The sequence below is a fragment of the Podarcis melisellensis genome (assembly GCF_964234715.1).
Source record: "Podarcis melisellensis genome assembly, chromosome: 8".
In the NCBI taxonomy this organism is placed as follows: domain Eukaryota; kingdom Metazoa; phylum Chordata; class Lepidosauria; order Squamata; family Lacertidae; genus Podarcis; species Podarcis melisellensis.
Window position 1 is genome coordinate 42399047 of NC_138540.1, and position 15029 is coordinate 42414075.

A 15029-nucleotide genomic window follows, 5' to 3' on the forward strand; every position below is an offset into this window, starting at 1 on the left:
TTCAGTCCAAGAGGAAGTTGGAAGAAGGAGGCTGTTTTGTTTCACTATCCCCCACCCCCACCCGCACCGACACAAGAAAATTCCTTTGTTTCATTTACGATAACAAAGATGCAAAATCTGTATCAGATTTCCCAGGAAGTCACTATTAAGGGAGGGGGCGTAAAACCCTGGAGAGCATCATTAAAAACGCCAAACCCCATCTTGCAATATGACTCATCATCCTCAACCATTTAGAGCCAGAGCGATTTGCAGCTCTGAACGACAGGAAAGCGAGATAATGAAGAATTGTTTGGAACTCAGCTCATTTGAGGGAAGGTTTTTCCGCTGAAACCTCCACTGGGTCGTTGTGTGCTACAGCCCAGAGACCACACGGCCTCTATGCTGCGTCCTACACAGACCCATTAAAACGCTGTAATGGAATGGTTGGCAAAGGGACATAGGAAGCTGCCTTATATAGATCAAACCATTGGACCATCTAGCCTAATATTGTCTACACTGACTGGCAGCGGCTCATCAGGGTTTCAAATGTGGGTCTCTCTCTGGAGATGCTGGGGACTGAATCTGGAACCTTCTGCATGTAAAGCAAATGCTCTACCACTGACATACAACTGGAAGTACCCCAGAGCTGTGTTTTAAATGGCGGGTGAGGGAAAGGTGGTGGAAGGTCTTTGTGAAATCTACAAACTCCAACCCCTGACTTTTCAAGGTGTTAGAAAAATTGTGAGCCCTTCTTGCACTCTCAAAACAGTAGGTAATGGGGGATCAGTCAGGCACTGACTGAACTTGGGTGGATCTGGAATTCTGAGTTGGCAACCTGAAAAAAGAAATCAATGCAGACAGGTGCAAGAACACAGGAAGACATGATGCGGCTCTGGGCAGTGGGAGTGCAGGAATACAGGTAGCAGGCACATCATGCTCCCCAAAGCCTTCTAAACCACTAGCAGAAAGAGGCCATTGCAAAAAGCTAGGAGGGCAACACCTGGCCCTGTAAAATTTGAGAAATGCTCAGTGGGCATGACTGCATATAGAACACATTCAAATTCTGCACTCAGAATTCTGTACCAAAAAGTTGAACTCTGCAATCTGCATACATGTATGCAAAATATACAATTGGACGAACTTTTCTTAATTTGGAGTTTTATCTTTAAACCAGGGCTGACTCACCCATTAGGCAAGGTGAGGCAACCACCCTAAGCAGCAGGGTCCACAGGGGCAGCAGATCCCAATATCAATCTTCCTTTCTCCCCCACCCTTGTTCCTGATGTAGATTTTCCCTGACTCCATCCTTCCCTGGTGGGGAGAGGAACACCATTTTGGGTCTGCCTCAGGTGCCAAAATGTGTTGGGCTAGCCCTGCTTTAAACCATCACAGTCAAGGGCTTCCTGAGAAGTCAGTTTGTGAAGTGAACTTCGTGCAGCCCTGAATTGCTAGATCTCTTGCAAGGCAGCTTTTCAACAGCACAGATGAGCTCCTTGCAAAGAGCAATATGCTAATATTTCATTTTGCAAACCAGCTTCCAGGAACTTTCCTTCAAGAGCTTTGCTGGAGGAATCTGCATTGACTGCATGGTAGATTTCAAATGAAACTGACTAGAACTGATCCAAGTACCCTGTTCACAAACTGCAAAGAAGGTCTACCTAATGCCTGTTTCATACCTACATTGGATCATTCCTGTGCTTACAAAGGTGGGTTATGCCCAGTCACCTCCCTACACACTTTTGAAAAATGACAAGCAAAAAAGGTAATGTTGGAAGCAGCTATTAAGGCGGCTGGTATCACACAATCAGGCTTCTGCTGTCTGGCAATAAGTGACCTTCATGGGAGATTACAGAGAACAGTTTTGCACTGCAATATCATTCTACAAATATTCAGCACAATACAAGAAGAGCCTTAGTACTGCAGAGGGGAAAAGGGAGTTAAATACCACAGCTCAGTGTGACAGAGCACCTGTTCTGCATGCAAGAGGTCCCAGATTCAATCCCTGCCTAGTGTCTCAAGTTACCGTACAAGGCTCTTGAGTAGCAACCCTGCCAGTCAAAGGAGAAATATCTAGTCTAGATAAGAAAACAAGGAGAGCCCTGCAGCTAGATCAGGACAAGGCCTATCTAGTCAAACATCCTGTTCTCACAGTGGCCAACCAGATGTCCCAGAGCACAACAGCGCTCTCCCCACTTGTGAATCCCAGCAACTAGTAATCAAAGGCGTCCAGTCTCCAACAATGGAACATACCCATCATGGCTGGTAGTCATTGCTAGTCTTACCCTCCATGAATAATCCCCTTTTAAAGCCTTCCTAGTTGGGGGCCAACAGTACATTTTGTGGGAGGGAATTCCCTAGTTTAACTATGTGCTATGTGAAGAGGTATACAGACAAATATATGGCCTCTTCCTGTGTTCCTGGCTGGTGGGATTTGGGTTGCCTGAATCAGAAGCTGCTAGTCAGCAACCCAAGACAAATGAAGCCCATATATTGAGTTCATGGCAGGACAAAGGAGGTGGTTGGTTGCTGAACGAGTGGTCTGTTTTCTACAGTCTGCAGATTTTTATTGGGTGTCTCTTAGGTCTTGTTTGAGAAAAGAAATGCACAAGGAAGGCATTTTTGCTTTCCCCCACCCTGCTTGCTTTCACTTCTCATTCATGTTACTTATAAGTCTCCAAATCAATGGAATGGTAGAGATGTGTCCTGCCTGGACCTCTCCTGCAACTGAAAAGCAGGCAGCTGCCCCTTCAGCACCACCAAGGAAGCAGCCACCATGCTCACTGCACTAGGCTGAAGGGCAAAAAGAAGACAACAATTAGAATAACAATTGGTGAGAATCACTAGTGAGGAGTTATTGCACTCAGTTCCTGCTTGGGGGCTTCACTTTAGGGCAGTGGTTCCCAATTAGCTAATTACTGAGGACCCCCAGTTTTTTCAAAAGTTAAGCCACAGACGCCCTACTTTTGAATTTTTTAAAACTCTTATGGTAGTTACCTCTGCAAAGCATTTTTTTGAACAAAATGTGGGGTAGCCCCTAATAAGCAAAGGATTTTAGGTATAATAAAAAACAGACTAGGGTTGAGTGCTATCTGGTTTTCAGCATTGTGATATATCAGCAGCTAAACATCACAATATCCCAATATATATCAATATCTGAAATTGGAGATCAGGCCTGGGGATGAGGGAAGGAGAAGCCGTGGAGATCGAGCGGGTGAGGTCCGTGCAGATTAGGCATGGGGATGAGGGAATGAGCAGTCAGAAATCCATGATGATAGTAGCCTTTGAGAAACTTATTATCCAAGTTGGCAGCCATTACTGCCTCCGGCAGAAAGCAAATTTCACAGTTTAACTATGCTCTGCATGAAGGAAGTACTTTCTCTTGTCTGTCCAACATTCAGCTTCATTGAATGTCTGGGAAATGTTGGAGGGTGTTCTAAACTCTGCCCCTGCCATTGCACTTGTGCTGTTTCTGGCCCTGTTGCTGCAACTGCACCCTTGCTCGCAGCTACACTGGCCCCACAATGCAGCGGTGAAGGCACAGCCTTAGCATGGAGGGCAACGGTGCAATGGTGGCAACGGTAGTGGTGTGGGCAAAGCCACAGTGGGGCTGGCAGTCGGTGCCGGATTTATGTATAGGCTAAGTAGGCTGAAGCTTACGGCCTCTAAATCTAGGGGGCCTTGCCAGCCAGCCCGCTCCCCAGCGGGCAGTCTCCCCTCTCCCAAAATTGCAAACCCAATACTTCATGTGATGGCAGGACAACTTGGGCCTCTAAATCTAGGGGGCCTTGCCAGCCTGCCCGCTCCCCAGTGGCGCAGTCTCCCCTCTCCCAAAATTGTAAACCCAAGACTTCATGCAAGGGCAGGGCAACTCAGGCCCAGCAACTATGAGACTCAGGGCTAGCCAGTGAGGCCCAATTTGAAGCAGTGGGGCGCAACTTGATTTTTTAATTATTTTTTTTGTAGGGCCCCAGTTCACAGCCAAAGTCTGCAAAATCTTATATAAAATCCATCTAGATTGACCTGGTGCAGGGACCCCTTAGGAGCGGCACATGGGGCCCAATTTGGCCTAATTGCTCCAATTGCCTTAAGGTCAGCAGCCCTGAGGAGACTTGCAGGGGTTGGACTGACAAGTCCTGCACCTTCTAGGTCTCTGGTGTCACTATTCAGAGTACAGTCTCAAGGACTTGTTATGGGGGGAGGGAAGGGGGGCACTTACTGGAAATCAGTTTTGTCACCTCTTCCCCCCCACCCCCAACTCTGAGACAATGAGCCCAGCCACCTTTTATTCACAGTGACATAAGCACTACACTACAGCATGGCCATATACCTGTATGTTCAACTGCTGAAATATACACCCAATATGTAGCAATGGAGATTTATGAATGAACACTGTGTTTTATGAATGGACTCTGTATTTCGTGAATTACCTAAGAGCCACCAATAGGGAGCTCTAGAATCTGACCAATTGGGTGCTACGAAAACAATTGGGTGCCATGAAATAGCGACCCCTATTGCTGAAAGCAGGTAACCAGCAGGGAATGCTTCAGCTCAGCCTTTGCACTGTTGACTGAACACCCCCTGCTGTGCAGATAATGGAGAAAGCTCGTAAATAGTATCCCTTCTGGCATCCTGGCTGATGTAAACCCTGGTGCAACAGAAGCCCAGAATAGCAGCAAATAAAATCCGCTCATACGTCAGCGACTGATAAGACTTGTCAACCAGTTCTTCCAAGGTCTTCCTAAATTATAAAGCTCCAAAATATAGGCCAAAAGAGAGCAGGTCTGGGAAGAGTGAGGCATACAGTGGGCACCACCAGTGAAAAGGCCCTGCTCTGTGTGGCTCCTGCTCCTGCCCTGTTATTTGATAGGGGGCCCACTTTCCCTCCTTCTTGACATGGAATGCTCTCTACTGGAGTCTCTAGGTCCGGTACAAAGACCATAAGAAGGGAGAGCAGGGACCCTGAAGTTCCCAACAGTTCTCATTTGCAAGTAAGTTCCCATTTGCAAGGAATTGTACAAAACAAAGTGGCACTAATAAAGAAAAGTTCCAGGGTGGCAACAGAAAGCAAACAAAAAAATCCTTTTGCAGTTCATCAAAACTATCCAGCAATATCAACTTATAGAAAACTGGTGCTATTAATAGTAATCCTTCTAGTAGGTTAATTGCAAGTGTGTTGCAGGTAGAAATACTGTTTGTAATGAAGTGAGAGCAGTAGTTTACTTGCTCAAATTAACAAATAGGAAAGTTTTGAGAATTTAAATTATAGATTAAAATTGATTACTTAATTGAGAAGAGGATTGTAACAGACCAAAGCACTTGCCAGGAGAGCTATGAGATTCAGGTGAAGGTCAGATGCCTTGTCAATCCCAGCAGGTATATAACAGGAAGACCTGGCCTGCCCAGTTTAAGGTTTACAAAGTTTAGTTATTGCAAAAGTTTTTCAGTGTTAATTTTATGCATTTTTAAAAAATCACAATGTTATTTAGCAATAATATCTTATGTTCTTTAAAGGAGAAATTGTGAATTGCAGAATTTTAAATACCCGTCATCATCCTCATAGAGGCCAACCAGGTGCCCCAATGGGAAGCCTACAAGCTGCACCTGAGCGCCACAGCAACTCTCTCCTCCTGCAGTTTCCAGCAACTGGTATTCAGAAGCATGCTGCCTTCAACAGTGGAGGCAGGTCACAGCCACCAGGGTCAGTAGCCATTGGTTGCCTTATCCTCCTTTAAGTTGTCTAAAAGCCATTGAAAGCCATCTGTGCACTGTAGATGCATAGAAGGGGCACTTCATTGGGATGTAGGTCGTTGGTATACCACTGGTCCATCTATCTCAGTATTGTCAGGATTTTAGGCTTGCAAGCGTTCCAGACAGGAATCTTTCCCAGTTCTACCTGGAGCTGTCAGGGATTGAACTTGAGACCTTCTGCATGCAAGGCAGATGTCTACCATTGAGCCATACCCTTCTCCATCTCAGTAGTGGTCTGGGGGTGGAACAAAGCTGTCCTCCCAACACCAGCTTGCTGCTACTTCCTTGGAGGTGGTTGCATGGCAGGATTGCTGCTGGGTAATCCGGTGCAACCATGTGGCCTTAGTTTCTTTGCTGCCCCACCCCATCCAGGTAAGTAGCAGCAATGACAGTGTCAGGAGGGTGGCTCTGAATGTGCTGCTACTACTGGGCCATCAAGCTGACTGTCAGCTTCCATCTCCTTGCTCCAACAATCCCCATTCTTGGTAGAGAGATGCTTTAATAAACATGGAAGGGCACAGTCCACTGTAGATTCTCTGTATGCGTCTGTGAAATAATAAACTTTGCCTAGCAACAAAGGGAAGCAGCATTATACAGAATCAGACTACTGGTCCATCTAGCCCAGTACTGTCTACAGGGTCTGGCAGCAGTTCTCCAGGGGTTCAGGCTTGTCCTCAGCATCATCATTTTTAATTTGTACACTGTCTTTCTATCTTACAATACTCAAGGCAGTTTACAAGCTGAAGAAACAAAAAATGTACATCTTATAACAATCTAATGCCATACAAAAATGTGATAATAAAACATAACTTTAAAATAGGCAACCTACATCAAAAAAGTAACATTCAACAATCATTAGAATAGTATAAAATAATAATATCAACATCTAAAAGTTAAACAGAAATCCACTCAACAGTTACAATAAATAATATCTAAACTATAATCAATAAAACAACGGCAAGCCACATAAAATAATACAATACACATTAAGAAGCAGAGACTAGAGGGTAGAGCAAGGCAGGTGGAAAGAGGCCTTGCTTGATGGAGACTCTCTCCTCCTACACAGAGATGCCAGGAATTGAATCTGGGACCTTTTTGCATGCAAAGCAGGTGCTCTACCACTAAGCAACAGTCCTGACCCTAACAAAAAGTTTAAGCATATCAGCCCTATAATGAAAGTAGGTGAAATATCAGATGTATATTGTGTCCATCCACCTCAGAATTTTATACACTGATTGGTAGCAGCACTCCAGGACTTCAGCCCTACCTAGAGATGCCAAGGCTTGAACCTGAGACATTCTGCATGTAAAGCACTCTACCATTGAGCCATGGCCCTTCCCTTCCCCCCTTTCCCTTTTAAAAGCAAAAAAGCAACCAGTTCTAGCAAGTTTCGTATTTCTCCATTATTGCATTATTGGTAGGGTTTTGCCCTGAAAGGCAGCATATAAATTCTGAAATAAACAAATGAATAAAAATGTCTGATCCTTTGCTAACCATGGCGAAATTCAGTTCCAAGTGTTCCCTGCCAAATCCTCAAGCATGTTGCCAATTCTTCCTTTAAAAAGGTGGCGCATAGAGGCAGCCAAGCCTCGAAAGAGTTAAGCAGAAAGCCAAAGACTCAGATTTCTCCCACTAACACTCAGAAGTCCCCCCATCTAAGCAGAGCTGGCACACGGAGAAAGTTTCACAAATCCAGAGGCTGAAAGGGCTGCCTTCCGTTTGTCAGGGGGAGGAAGGCAAATCCTAGTTAAGTGAGGAAACAGAACCCTTCCCTCTGCCTCATCCGCTGCCTCCGCCGAGCTGCCTGCTCAGTTTCCAGCAGCAGACATTATGAAAATAAAATGAAAATTAATTTTGGTCAACCCTCAAGTAATTTATGACACATTCCAGCTGGTGGGAACTTGGCTCTTGCCAGCAACGCACAAACCCTGGGTGCATGCCGCCGCCACGAAACACAACACCGCAAAAGCACACCTGATCTATGAGGGGCAAAGAGTCCACCCTTCTCTTTTTTAAAGAAGAAACAGGCCCAAATGGGCCTTTTGCAGTGAGCAGTTTCTGCCACTTCTCTTTTGGCCAGGAAAGGGAGAGGGGTTGGTAATCACAGAATCATGAAATTATAGAGCTGGAAGGGTCCTTAATGTCATCAAGCCCAACCCTGCTCCTCAGCACAAGATTTGCAATGACAGCCTCACTGACACATGGCAGGCCAACATTTTTATCCTGTCCTTTATAGAGATCTCCAGTCTGCAGACATAGCCCCTTGCCCCTTTTCTCCTCACAACAATCCTGTCAGGTGGGTTCAGCTTAACAGCTGGCCCAACGTCAGCCAGGCAGGTTTGTGGCTCAGTGAGGGTTTGTGCCCAGGTCTCCCCACCCCCGGCTTGACAATTCTAACTGCTAGGTCACACTGTCAAGCAAGGAAATAAAAACAGAGGGTCTTCTTATTGGTATGTTTAAGGCACAGCTTGCTTGACCTGTGTTTAAACTGCTTTCTGGGGCCTCTGAATCGCAGTGTTCCCATCCACTGCTCGGCCCACATAAAAGGACAGATGCCAAGTGACTAGTCAGGAGGATCCCTCTGCCCCAGGATGATGCCTCCCCCATTCCCCGCCAGCCTGGTGGGAGGGAAGGATGATGAGTACTACAACAGTGGTTGAGCAAGACTTTCTTTCTCTCTTTTTCTTTCTTTCTTTCTTTCTTTCTTTCTTTCTTTCTTTCTTTCTTTCTTTCTTTCTTTCTTTCTGCTCTGTAGCTCACAGTTCAAAAGATATCTGTAAAACCACACTTCTCAGCACTCTGCGCGCAACAAATGGAAAGTCACTTAAAGGGGGATCCCGCGTTGAAGTGGCAGGGCCCTGTTTCCCTGGTCAAGGAGAAGTGCAGCAGCAGGGAACGGTGCGACCACAGCAAGTTCACTGTTGCACAGTGTTGCAATGAGCAAAGGCAAAACAGGTTCATGGCGGGCCAGTGCCAAAGCCCCCTGTCTGTCTCTCTTCACTATCTTATCTCTCTGAGTGCTCCTCTAGATCCAGAGACGTCTGCAGGAGGAGACGGCTCACAGGATTATGAGCATCCACGCAGGGTCTGGAGGGAAGGTGTCTCCTTGGAAGCACTGCTTCACATTTCACTCTTATAGCATTCACATACCAGCTTTTTCTCACTCTCTCCAAAGGACTCATTGTGGTGTGCATGTTTCCCCCCCTCCTCATTTTATCCTCACAACCATCTTATGAGGTAGGTTAGGCTGAGAGGCCATGTCTGGCCCAAGGTCACCCTGGTGAGCTTCATGGCTGAGTGGGGGATCTGAACTCTGGTCTTCCAGGTTCTAGTCTGACACTCTTGACCACTGCACCATCCTGGCTCTACAATACACACCTGGGTGCATACAGATGGTTGTCAAACATCCTCAGAACTTGACCCAAGAAGGTGCTTTCCAAACCACAGCCCTTGACAATGTCAAGCCAGCATTGGACCAATGCAGAAGTTCAACCCTGGATCATGTAAAGTAAGGAAGATAGTATCCCTGAGCACGTGCAGATCATATTTCCTACTTCCACCCCCCTGCAATCAAACTCCAGATATGTGTCCAACTTGAGAGAGGACAGTCCATGATCTGAAGGCCACTCCCGTCCAACTTTGGTTTATAGGATAAAGACTCCTATGAAGGGAGAGCGCTGGGGGCAGGGAGGCAAAACTAGAAGTTGCCCATCAACAGGGAGCACCTGGAGAGTGGACTGAGCCAGCACACACAACTCAGCTTCTCATGGTGTTTCCCACCATTTTAAGATGTACAGCATTTCTTACTAAATTAGGGTAAGCATTTCTAAATCTACAGCCATACATTTAAGTTCCTATACACCTTTTGGTTTTGGCTTTTGCAAGTCTGTGCCATATTTTCTCTTCATTTTGAGGATGCATTTCCATTGGGGGTGGTGATGCATAAGTGGCCACCCTAACCTGGGATGCAATCACGGGCTCAAACATTTGTGGAACAGAGTCAGTCAGTTCAAGGCCAGTGGGGGCCTTGGTGACATCTCCTGATTTAGGAATGAAGCACTATGAGGATCTAAAAGCCAGACCATGTACTGGAAGAGGATGGTGGGATAGATGTTCCTTCAGCATTCCACTCACTGGTGTCCTTACACAGGCTGCTTCTACATGGGCTACCCAGTGGCCCACAAGACTCCCATCAAGTTTCAGAGACCACATTGCAGGCTGTGGCAATCAAAAGGTGGTTCTGGTGTTTGCATGGCATTGAGAGGGGTGCTCTTGGAAAGCTCTCCTTCCACATCAACCCATTCTCTGTTTTGCTTTTTTGCTTTTTACTTTATTTTATTTGAGGTACAGAGGTTGGTACAGACATGGCCAGGTCATTCACAAGATCGAGTTTGATCTGGGTGAGCCCAGCACAGTGGTTGAAATGCTGGACTAGGACTGGGGAGAGCCAAGATCTCCCCACTTCCACTGTGAAGCTCAATGGGCAACCTTGGCCTAGTGACCTGATGTTTTAGCCTCACCTACCTTGCAGGGTTGTTGTGCAGGTAAAGGGAGGAAAGTGGCACAATCTGTCTCCTTTTGCTCCATGGAGGGAAGGTGAGATAGAAACATAATAAAGTGCAAAGGCACAGCTTTACAGTGCAATACTAGATGTGCCTGCTACTCAGAACAGAAGTGAATCCCACTGAGTTCAAGGGAGCTTACCTCCGGCTGAATGGGTACAAAAGGTGAATGGGAGTGACTAGTCATGCACAAAGCAATTTGTTCATTTGCCCTGATTGTTTGAATGAAAGAACAAGTTAGAGTGCAATTGCAATCCTATACACTCTTCCCCAGACTCCATGGGGCTCACTTCTGAGCAGCCATATATAAGCTTGGACTGTCTATCTACCATTTGTACTGGTAGGTTTGTACACATTTGCAATGACAAGGGCATATTTTATTTGGCTTCTTCTAGAACTGCGAAAAACACAATATGATGGAAACTCATCTCATTGTCACAGTGCTTAGTTCCTAAAAACCACCATGAACAAACAGGTGCTGGCATTCAAACAAGCTAACAGCTTGCTAATCAAAATAATCTCCCTCCAACCCTAGGTTCATGGCAGCCAGCAGTCCCTGTCCACTCTCTGTACATGCTCAGAAGAATTCTCTTATTTGGCACTGTAAAGAAACATGCAGGAATTGAGCATCCTGGATCCTCTCTGCTGCCCCCAAACCAACTTCCAGCACTTTAAATGTATTTATGCGCTAAGATATTACACTGCACCTTAAGATATTACACTGCACCTTAAGGTGTCACATAGCCAAAAAGTCACAAATGCCCAACCACAAAAAGAACAAAAGGGCACACAGAATTGCATAAAATATGTATATGCTTATAGGTATGTCTAGATGCAAATTTATAAAGAATTACTATGATTGAAATAGAAATACAATACATCTCACCAGGGTGGGCTGGGCTGGGAAGGCTGTGAGAAGGTGACTAGCTGAGTGCCTGTCTGCCACCCAGGTACCCACTGAAGATGGGGAACGTCAAGACTCCCTCCTGCTCTCCCTTCTTGGGGTTCCTTATCTTCAAAGTGGACTTGGACTGGACACAGCCCTTCCAATAGAAGATGCTTTGAGACAGAGGACTTTCCCCTGGCTGCTCTGCAAAGTAGGACCCTATCCCACCTGTGTGATCTAAGGTTACTGATGCATCTTCCCAGGCAAATTATGTGGTTCCTTAAACACAACCAGAAGCCACCAAGAAAAAGGGTTAAAAAGAGGGACACCCATAGAGAAAAAGAAGAGGAGGAACAGCTCAGATCAAATGCAGCTTCTCTGCTCAGCAGATGATCAGATCTATCTTCACTTTTTATTTTTTACAGATGAATCCAAGAGATGGAAAGGGGGAGGGAGAAGAGGAAAGATGAGGTATTAACTCCTCACCTCCCAGCAACCTCACATCCTCAGAGCCACAGGGTGGGGGGGGAGGGAGGGGTCTCTAAGCATCTCTGAGAACCCCCTTCCTGGTAGACTTCAGCAGCACAAGTCAAGCTCCTCTTGGTGCCATACTCAAGAGCCTGAGCTCCTCCAAGAACTCACACACTTCTATGGCAAGGGGGCAGATGGAAGGGTTGGTCTACTTTCTTGCAGAGGTCTGAGAGAGATGACACAAATAGCTGGAATATTTCAGGGGTGCGTGAGAGACGCATCCCCTGGCTCTGCTCTTTTAACTCCTGCAAAGTCTCCTTCCCTTTTTTTTGCTGGGAGACTGAATGAAAAAGTTCACCAGACTGCACAGAGCAACTCATTTTCCCCCCTTCCTGCCAAAATACTGATGCAACTTTTTTTTATTGCAGAATGCAGAAAGAGAGAGACAGAGAGAAGGAGGATAATAACAACTGCACCACAATTTGTAAAAAAATAATACAATAAATAAATAACTCTGAGAGCAAAAGCTGGAAGATCTGAGGACAGAACCCCAAACCTCACATATGGGGGGAGGGAATGAGCTGCAATTTCAGCCCCTACTGTACTCCTCTCTCACACACACATACAACCACACAGAGCATTTCCACTGCACCAGAGACAAAGGGAAGGAGGCTTACCTCATTATAGAGTTGCAGAGTGCTGCAAGGCTGAGCCTTTTGAGGGACTGGCCTGGGAGGGGGAGGCTGGTAGCAGCTCTGGAAAGGCAAAGGCAGGCAGACGGGCAAATCCAGTGAGCGCCTTGCGCTGTGCAGTTGCTTAGTAATCTGCGGAGGAAAAGAGAAATGTTTCATGACTGACCACAGGCACGGAGGGAGCCTCTCCTCGCAGGCAGCGCACGCCTCCTCTCCGCTGCACCAGCCAGTAGCAAACAGAAGTCAAGGCTCCAGGAGGAGAAGGAGGCAGCAGCAGCAGCAGCACCAGGCACAGCCCAGAGTGAAAGAAGGCAGGCAGAGAGAGACAGAGAGTCCAGAAGTGGCAGGGCCAAGGTGTGTGGGAACATCTCACCCTTTGGGAAGGAATGGAAGCGAGGGATGGAAGGCCTCTGTCCAGTCTGGCTCTCACTGTTCCTCATTCTCTCTCCCGCCCCCCAGTTAGTTATCCACACTTCAGCAGCAATTCACGAAGACCTTGCTTGCTTTGATTTTTGAAACCCTCTTGACAATTCATCAGCACGCAAGTGCAAATTTCTGAGAATTGCAGCTGGACTCAACTAGCCCAGCATCCTGTTCTCACCAGGTGCCATAATAGGAAGCCCAGAAGCAGGATCCAAGCACAACAGCAGCATTCTGCCTACCTGTGATTCCCAGCAACTGGGAACAATTCCCAATAAACACACAGCTCTCTGAATATGCATGTTTTTGTATGCTGTTTGGACTAAAGTACACATTTTGGCAAGCACCCCCCATATAATGCATTTTTGCATGTTATTCTCACCCAAACAGGCATCTGTGTGCACATTTCCTCCTAATGCATGCATCTTTGGACACATACATTAGTTGGAGAACTCCAATGAGACATCAGGAGAAGAGGAAATTTCAAAGGATAGCCATTTCAGTTCAGGTCTTGGTTTGAGAAGTGCAAATCAGTACTAATCTAAAATACAGTGAACAATACGTGTGCAGTTATGCCAAGCAGCTAGTCCTCAAAACGAACACCGCACAAACAACTCTATTTTGCGTGCACAATGAACATTGGTGGCCAACAAAGAATACGTCTGGTTAAAAAGCATTCAGTGTTTTGAATAATCAAGTTGCCTTTGTAAAGGATGCAATTTCACCTGTACTATAACTGTCTAGCATGGAGGATTAATCAGGATTGCACCCCTCCCCCCAGGGTTTGGGCACTGTTCCTCTCTTGGCTCAGTAAAGCAGTGTCCCAGTATTTGTTTTGTTTGTTTTTTTAATCCAGGATTGAGCCCAGGAATATGAAATGCAATGATAAAGGAAAGTGTCTCTGGGCATATGCAGAATTCATTTCCCATCACTGATGAGTAAACACAGACAATTTCCCATAGACCCAGGAAAAGGATGCTCATTTTCCAGGTCACAAGGCAGGTTTCACCTTTAGTGCTTCGCATTTTAAAAGGAGCAATCACCTCTTCTCAATTTACACCAAAATAAAGAAGGTGGGAGGGACAGACACAGGCTGGCCTCCTTTGAACAAACCACACAGTGTGTTTGCCTGGCTGAAACAAAACCCTGCTCTGGGTTTTCCACTGTGAAAAGGAGGAAGAATATTAGCAGACTGAAGGTACCCACTTCCTAGTGGAAAGAGAGATGCTGATCGTTTGAAACCCCCACATGGGGCAATACAAATCTCCATAGGATGCGATCAAATTCCTTCTCAGATGCTAGTTATTTATGTAGCCCCATAAATGCAGACAGTTATTTGCCATCTAATCTTGACAATCAAGTGGAATTTCAATAAAAGTCTTAGACAGGATAAAGAGCCCAGCCAACCAGCTCTTCCAAGGGGAAAGGCTTCCCCTCTGTGTCTATACGTTTATTACCAGAGATAACTGCAATATGATTTGGGGGAGGGTGACGAGGGCTTGGGTTTTGTCGTTTGTAATATCAGGGCTGGGATGACTTTTAGCTTTGTTTGTAATAAAACATGTGTGGTTTCTAATAGCTCACATTTATCTTCTAGTTTAGGCGGCCTCAGAAGCAACCAAACATTGCTGAGTTGTAGTGTCATCCCAACAGGCAACCAAGAAACACACACATTGTGCAAACCCGTCTGTTAAAGGCCCCTCACTTCTGACCACTCACTGATCTCTTCCCAAGCCAGCTATACATTAACCCTGCACGTCTTGGCTCAAAGGCTTTTTCTCACTGGAAGCAGTCAGAGGAGGTAAACCAACTGTACTGCTTCAGACTGCTCTTTTATATCAAGAAATCTCTCTAAGCAGAAGGAGAGGTCAGTACACCAGCTGTAGACATTCCTGGATGACAGGGGCAGCTTGGCCTCAGGAACCCATGCTCAGATAACCTCATGGCTACACTACTGCAATGTACTTTATGTGGGGCTACCCTTGAAGAAGGTTTGGAAGCTGCAGCTGGTGCAGAAAGTTGTGGCCCAGCTATGAAGTGGGGCAGAATGCTGGAATTGCATTTCACTTATTCTGAAAGCCTTGCACTGGCAGCCTGTGTGCGACTGAGCCAAGTTCAAGAAGTACCTAATATACATTTCCGTCTCACCCTGGACCATTTTCTTCAGTACACAGAATTCTGTGTGTATGTATGTGTATGTATACACACACACAATCACACACACTTCACACATAAACACATACTGCACATTGTTAAGACCGGTCAGTGGAA

General features: G+C 46.0%; 1 protein-coding gene across 9 annotated transcripts in view; it reads right to left on the reverse strand.

The window, feature by feature from the left end:
- The window catches only part of ZNF469 (zinc finger protein 469), a 270776-nt gene that overhangs the window by 58690 nt on the left and 197057 nt on the right, over positions 1 to 15029 (reverse strand). For all 9 annotated transcript variants that reach the window (XM_081920130.1, XM_081920134.1, XM_081920126.1 and 6 more), the window contains one exon: positions 12324 to 12470. The gene's annotated coding sequence lies outside the window, so the exon portion shown is untranslated. The remainder of the gene's footprint in view (positions 1 to 12323; positions 12471 to 15029) is intronic.